This window comes from Chinchilla lanigera, unplaced genomic scaffold (genome assembly GCF_000276665.1).
Source record: "Chinchilla lanigera isolate Chin_1 unplaced genomic scaffold, ChiLan1.0 scaffold00072, whole genome shotgun sequence".
Lineage (NCBI taxonomy): Eukaryota > Metazoa > Chordata > Mammalia > Rodentia > Chinchillidae > Chinchilla > Chinchilla lanigera.
The window spans coordinates 1,537,792-1,546,059 of record NW_004955473.1 but is presented as its reverse complement, the minus strand read 5'-3'; positions in this window follow the sequence as shown (position 1 = coordinate 1,546,059).

The window sequence follows — 8,268 nt, the reverse complement described above, 5'->3', positions numbered from 1 at the left end:
TAGGGGGAGGGGGCGGGCGGCGGTGGGGGGGGGCCGGAGACAGGCGGGAGCACGCAGGGCCGGGCCGGGAGAAAACCTGGAAGCCGGCTTGGATCCGGAGCGGCCAGATCCACTTCCTAGGGGGCCGCACCGGGCGCGCGGCGCTCCCTCCGCGACACGCCCCGTCCGACTCCTCCTTCCTCCAGTCCTCCTCTGAGGCGGGGAGCCTGCCCGTAGCCCCCGACCCAAAGAGGAAAGGACAGCTTCTCCTGGGCCCGCGTCCTGGAGAACCGGGCGACCTGGGACTTGCTCCTAAGCCCACATCGGAGCCATAGGCCTTCCTTGCTAGGCCACCTGACCGACCGACTTTCCGAAGCCGTGCGAAGCTCTCCCGCCGCGATACCTGCCTCCGCGCTGCCACCCGGCCCCCGGGGACGCCCCTAATAGCCCAGCTGCGGGGCAGGGTGAGGAAGGCGCCCACAAGGATCCCATTGTTTCTCAGTAGGCATCAGAGGGACTTGGGACTCCGAGCTGGCTGGCGACCCTCACCTGATCACCCCTAAGCTGCTTCCTCAAGCACTGCTAGTGCAGCACCTACTAGTCCCTGACCCTGCTGAGGCACGCCTCCCCCATTCCACACACGCCCCTCCACCTCCAGGCAATGGGGCAAAGTCTGGGTTGATTGGGTAAACCTGAAGACCTGGCCCAACCCTGACTCGTGTAAGTGGGGGAAACTAAGGCCCGGAGAAGAAAAGCCACGTGCGAATAGCATGCACCTAGGGGATGTGGGTCCAGAACCTGGGACTCTTGATTCCCCGGGTCACAGGGAATATCAGTAGCTCCGGACCCCCAAGTTTGAGACTGACACCCCTCCGGGATCCAGTCTCCACTTACCCAGTCTAAAACTGGGAATAGGCAAGTCTTTCCACCTTCCAAGCTTTGTCAGATTTCATTAATGAGTGTTTTTGAAGCTCCCAGGGCTCCTTTAATGAAGGGAACTGGGCAGATTGGGAACTTGTCATTACTGTTGTTATTGTTACAGTCTGTTTTAAAAGGTTAGGGTGAGAAGTGCCTGAGACACCTCGGGAGTGTGCTGGGAACTGGGCAGATAAAAAGGGCTGGAACTTATTATTTGGTTCGACTCTCAATTCCCATAAAATTACATAGGGTGAAGATATGAACATCATTACAATTATCGCCCTCAGAGCGTTTGTTGAGACTTCTTCCGCTGTTTGTAAACCACGTTGACATGGCTGGCGATGAGGAGCTGCAGAAAGCAGTTTAGCTGTTTTGAATGCTCACTGCAGACTTGTCTACATTGTTTTAACTCTTGGAGACCGTCAGCATGAACAAATTGTGACCTCTTATAGCTGAGACTTCCCATTTCTGCCGATTCACAGAACATTTTACTCTGAAACAAAGAGAGCATTTTTTCTTAATATGTAAACTCAACCACCTTTGAATTCCCTGCCATTTTCAAGGAACTTTGAAACGGTCCTGGTTGTCTTTAACTAATAGGCATAAGCTCCTCGAGACATTGCTAAAGCTTAGCCCAGCACTTTTAACCTTCATTGGTGCATTAAGGTGTTCTTCACCATGGAGAATATGCAACCAACATTAATAATAAAATGAAATCCAATGACCATAGGAAATAAAAAAACAATTCTCCCAAAACCATACGGGCCAAATCAGAAAGCTGCTTCTCAGTCTAAGAGGAACTCATCCCCCCTCCCTTACTCCTGATCTTCCTCTTAATGTATTATTAACCAAAACTGGAGCCTTTTCCACCAGAAACAGTAACCTCTGGCTACAAACAGATCCGAACAAGTCTGAACTTTACCATGAGAAGCAGGAACCCCAAGCCCTGCTCAGAGGCTGCGCCCACTTCAAAGCCTCCTTTCATTTAAATACAAACAGGGTGAACAACTGGCAATCTACTAAACAATATCATCCAGAAGGGAAGCGCTTCAAATGGCCCTACCTCCTTTCCCCTTCAGCTCTTTCCTTCCAAAGAAGTTCCTTAGTGGAGATGTACCCACTCCTTATAAATTCTCTGAATGCCAAAAAGGGATTGGAGGCTATGCAGAGAATGCAAGATTCTGTAACTTCTCGGGCTAGTTACCTCTCATCTGGCACTCTTTTGGCTTCTTTTATTATGGTAAAAACAAATTTACCATTTTAAAGTGTACAATTCAGTGGTATTTACTACAGCCATAATGTACAGCCATCACCATCTCTATTTTGAGCATATTTGCATAACCCCCAAAAGAAATCACAAATCCATGAAGCATTCAAAGTCCATTCCCTTCTCCATCTACCGCCACCCACCCAATAAGCAACCACCAATCTGCTTCCCATCCCTATGGATATGCCCATTCTGGACCTTTGGAATAAATGGAACCATATGATATGGGGCCTCTGTGTCTGCCTTCTTTCACTTAGCGCTATGACTTGAAGGTCCATCCTGTGGTAGCACATACTACGGTACCTCAGTTCCCAAACTCAATTCTCGCCACACTTCTGGCCTCAAACTGAGTTCAACGAGACTCAAATTTACATTCAGTGGTTAGGTTCAGTGTTGACCTTATGAGGAAATTTGATTCACTTCTCATCCAGTTTGGTTTGCGACCAAAATGGTGGAGAGAATTGAGTTCGTGAACCAAGGTAGCACTGTGCTTTGTTCCATTTTGTTGCTGAATAATGGCCCACATTCCAGCCATATAGTTCTTTACAATTGGCCAAGTGCTTCCAGGAACACCTTCATACTTTAGGAAATTGAAGTGTATTAGGGGCTGGCATATAGCTCAGTGATAGGGCATGTGCTTAGCATGCCTGAGCCCCTGGGTTCAATCCCTAGCACCCAACAGTCCTAAAAAAGAAAAAAGAAAATTGAGTTTAAAAAAATAGATAAGTAAACCAAGTCTCAACAAGGTTATATGGCTTGTCCACCGTTATAGCACACCTGCGTGGCTGAATCAAGACTGAAATCTAAGGCCTCTGACTAAATCCCATAAAAACACAGTACTCTGGGTCTCATTTAGGGTTAGCAGTAAATGTGCAGCTCCCCCAGACCCTGCAGAAGTGTCCTTGCTTGAATTAAGAACTGCACTGTGCACACACTATGTGTCAGATGTTCCTCAGTCCTAAAGGGAATGAAGGTATAATATAAGCCAAATGGAGTTGACACTTCCATATACTGCATGCAAAGGCTTACATAGAATGCACTGCTGTGCTTCTTTTTGTCAGGTTAGGCACTTCCTCTGATGTGACATGGGTCTAGGAGGGTACGTTTGCTGGTGGGCAGAGGGAACAAACAACATGCTGCTCTGTTCTATGCTGAGACAGCCCGAGTCTGGGCTTCTCTCACAGCTTTGGGAGCACTTTTTCTGGCCTGCTGGGGAGCTATCTTCATTGCCAAATGTGGGAATGAGGAGTCAAAAGTGATTTCCTGAGCCAAGCTTAATGGCACACACCTGTAATCACAGCACTTTCAGAGGCTGAGGCAGGAGGCTCACGGTTTCGAGCTCAGCCTGGACAACTTAGTGGCTTAATAAAATGCTGTCTCAAAAAATGAAAGGGGTTGGGGATGTAGTTGCTGAAACAAACTCAACATACGTCATGTGAAGGCTCTGAGTTTAACTCTCAGTAGCTACAAAAAAAAAAAGAAAAGGAAAAGAAGGAAATGAGGAAGACTTCCTTTGTTAGGACAGGGACAAGGATAAGTTGTTCTCTATTATTGCACAAGGACATGTTGTTCTCTACCGTGCCATGGTTTCCTTGTATCCTTGTCCTGTTCCTTCTTTCCTTCCCCTCCACAGTTCCTTTTTGTTTTTTTCCTAGTGCTGGGGAATTAAAGCCAAGTCCATGTTAGGCAAGTATTCTACCACTTAACTACATCCCGGGCCTGGTCTTAAATATTTGAGACAGGGTCTCGCTAAATTGCCTACGCTGGGCTTGAACTTGTGATACCCCTGCCTCCCCCTCAAGAAGCTGTGATTATAGGCATGAGACACTATGCCCTGCCTTGAACAATTCTTTCATATTCATCCCTCAAACAACCAATCGAGCTGTAATTTCTGACCACTTGCTTGAGACAACAGTTGGTTCTGGGCTGGGAATGTAGTAGCTCACAAGGCATTGGGCTAGATCCCCAAGGAGTGAAAAAAAGTGGTTCTATGAGGACTGCATAGACCAGAGGCCTTTGCAGAACTCACAACCTACTCACAGAGTCACACCTGTGTGTATATGGAGAAAGACACTGGCAAAGACTACACAAGGCAATGCTTGTTTCTGAAGACCGCAATCCCTGTTTGCTCTCTATTTTATGGTGACTGAGGGTTCTCCACTTAGTCCTGAAACTGAAATAGCTACAGATGTAGTGGTCAATTTGGATCCATAGGGGATGGGTTCTGGGCCCCCAGTGCACACCAAAATCTGTACCTGGTCAAGTCCCTTATATAAAATGGCATGAGCTAGGCACTAGGATACATACCTGTAATCCTAGGTACTTAGGAGACAGAGGCAGGAGGATTTTATGGTCGAGGCCAGCCTAGCCATTTTGTGAGACTGTGTCTCAAAATAAAAAGTGAAAAGTTCTGTGGATATAGCTCAGCACTCCCTGAGCCCAACTTAGCCCTGAAAAAATGCATAATATTTGCATGTAACCGACATACATCATCCTGTATACTTTATTTTCCTCATTTTGGAGTGACAGGGAATGGAATCCAGAGCCTTGCACATGCTAGATGAGTGCTGTATCATTCCCAGTCCCTTCCCATATATTTTAAATCATCTTTAGATTACAGTATTTATTATTTAGATTACTTTAGACTGTTAATACAATGTAAATGCTATGTAAATAGTTGTACTGTATTGTTTAGGAAATAATGACAAGAAAAAGGTCTGTACAAGTTCAATACAGATATAACTTTTTTTTTTTTTTGGTTTTTCTCTGGTACTGGGAACCGAACTCACGACCTTGCGCTTGCCAGGCAGGCGCTTTTGCCGCTGAGCTAAACCCCCGGCCCCTCAGATATAACTTTAAAAATACTTTCACCACAGGTGGTTGAATTTGTAAAGGGAAAACACCCAGATGTGCAAGACTAACTGTATAAGCCACCACCAAGGAAGTGATGTAATCTGTTCTTGTTCCTTGTTCCAAATTTCATATCTTCTTTCAATATTCTTTCTTTACATCTGAAATTTGCTTGCCTTTCCTTCCCCTCAGAGAGTTCTCCTAGGTTACACAATTAACCACCAGCTCCAGGTCCCCAGCAGCATATTGTCCACTCTGTGCCATATTGTTCACTACTCTGGTGCCATATTTGCCCATCCGTTCTCTCTTCATTAATCACGTGGATCTGTTGAGTTTTCCTTTCCCTTCCATGGCCATCAGCCCCTATCCATGTCTCATTTCCTCTTGTCTGGATTGTAGAACCAACCACCTCACAGGTCTTCTCTCCAACCTCTCTCTTTATCCAACCAGGAGTAGTCACAAAATCAATCTTCCTAGAGCATCATTTGCAAGTGTCATATACTTGGGTTTAAAAGTCTTCTGTGAGCTAGGTGTAATGGCACACACCCATAATTCCAGCATTTTGAGAGGCTGAGGCAGGAGGATGGCAAGTACGAGCCTAGCGTGGGCAACTTAGTGACTTGGTGAGAGCTTTTCTCAAAAAGGGGTTGGGAATGCAGCTCAGTACAAAGGACCGGATACAATTTCCAGTATTGCCAAAAAAGGGGTTGGGGTTTCCATGGGAGGACAATATCACAGCAATGACATATTCATTTAGCATGGTGGAGCTTCGGAATTACTTCTCTATGTATTATCTGTGAAGTATGTACATATTATTATCCCTGATTTATGGATGAGGACACATTCATAAATTTAAGTCAAAGCTCTCTAAGTCCCAGTTCAATGACAGTCACTTTTCACTATTGTCTAAGCCCCAAACTTACCCAGGAAAACTTGGAGGACAGTATGAGGCTGAGGGGTAAAAGATTGCAAAAGGTAGGAGGTCACACAGGCACAGAGAACTTAGGGACATGGAGGCCACTAGAGGCCAATGAAGACATTATCTTTACTGAGTACAGGTTTATCTGGGAGACTATCATGAAATAAGGTGCCAGATAAGGGGGGAACATAAGCCTGGGGGCATGGTGCCATCTTGATCCTATCAAGACCAAAGACTTCTAAGCAGAGATTAAAGGCTGGGGTGTAGATCAATGGCAGAGCGTGTGCTTGGCATTCGTGAAACCCCAGGCTCCATAAGCAGAGTAAGAAGATCAAAGCAGTGCTTTAGGAAGAAGGATTTGGAGAGATGAGGAGGAACTGGATGGCCTGGAGAAAGGCAAGTAAGACTACTGTAGCCTATTCAACAAAATAATAAAGGCCCAACATTCCGTCAACTCCGGGTTCTGTCTTAAGTGCAAAAAAAAGCAAATAAAAGGAAAAAAAGAAGAAAAGCAGTGTCACCCAGGGAAAGAGACTGGGTTCAGGCCAAGTGTCAGTTGAATCCTGATACTGCCATTTATTGTCTGTGTGTTCTTAGCTAGTAAATTACCCTCTCTGAGCCTCACTTTTCTCAAGTTGCACCTATGCAGTGAGGATTTAAAAGGAAAATACATGAATAATATTCCTGGGATGGGGCCATAGCTCAGTAATAGAGTGCCTGCCTAGTATGTGTCAGGCTTGGGTTTCATCCCTAGCACTAGGGGGAAAAGGCATTCTTCTTGGTCAAGAGCATGCTTAATTCATTGTTATAGTCTCAACACCAGGCATGCCCTAGAAAATACATAGACCTTGATGTACTTGGAAAGCACTTACCACACTGCAGGGTGCGAAATCATATCTTCCCGTATCCATTATTCTTTCCTTCTTCAACAGTGTTTATTGAGGATCAGCACTCTTTAAGGCTTTGAAGATATACTTATGAATAATACAAAATCCCTTCTCTCATGGAAACTTAAAGAGGGGGCTCGATAAAAAAAGCCACGCATGGTGGTACAACGCCTGTTATCCTAGAACTCTTGAAGGTCAAGGCGGGAGGATCACAAGTTTGAACCCTGCCTAGGCAACTTAGAGACTTAACAAGAGCCTGTCTCAAAATAAACAATAAGGGTCCAGGGTGTGGCTCAGTGGCACAGCACCTGTCCGTCAAGTGCCAGGTGTACCCACAAAAAGTAGAAAGAAAATTTAGAAAATAAAGAATAAAACAAGGGCTAGGGATGTGGCTCAGTGTGAAGGCCTTGCATTTAATACTCAGTACCGCAAATAAATACATCCATACATATGTATGAACATACATATATACATAAAATAAAAAATAAACAGTAGCTACTGTTATTGCTTTTATGGTTGTTACAAATTCCACCTCCTTCCCAGTGTGCACAGACTCATCCTTACCAGCACTGAAATTCTATTCAGTGTGACAGTGTACTGGTCTAATAATTTTTCATTAGGGAGCATGAACTGCATCAGTACTGATCCAAATTAGCATTGACTTATATGAGTTATACTCTCATACAATGTGGACCTCACCACAAGGAAGATGTTTCTTATTATCCCCAATTTCTCAGTGAGGTAACTGAGGCCTGAAGAGTAACATGACCATTTTTATGCAGTACCCCCACATCTACTGGTCTGGATATTTTCTCATGCCTCATAACTGGGGCAAAGCTTGCGCGAAGTACATAACTTTTGTAAAAATTACACCTCACTTCCCATGTTTACAGTAGAACAAAGACCAAAGGTGGTATAGAAAGAGGACTGGTTATTCTTTACTGCACCTAAGCTTTTATTTATAGTCCGATTCACACAGAACATTTCTAATTACTGGAGAAAAAAAAGCTTTCAGTGAGTATTCATCTATGTGACGGCAGAAGGATTGTCATAGATATTCATTACTCTAGCTTAGTGCATATGATTTGATCTACAGCCTTAGTTGCTAAATGTGCATTTCAACATAATTGGGAGAGAATTTCTTCTCTAATTTGTCCACTGGACATAAACGGTTCATTCATGGGATGAAAATTATTTCTTTATATCCTTTGGATTAAATAAAAACACTCATACTTTAAGTTTGTCACTTAAATTGTGAAGGCACTTCTGGAACATTCATTTTTCAAGCATGTTTACATTACTCTTCCACATCTCACCTGGCTGGTGGGAAAATTGCACAGGCAAAGGGAGACAGGGAACTCAGTAGCAGAGGCAACTGGAATGTGCAATTTGAAAGGGACTTTGACCTTCATCTAGTAAAGCCTTTCAAACTTGATCTTTCCTTTTTT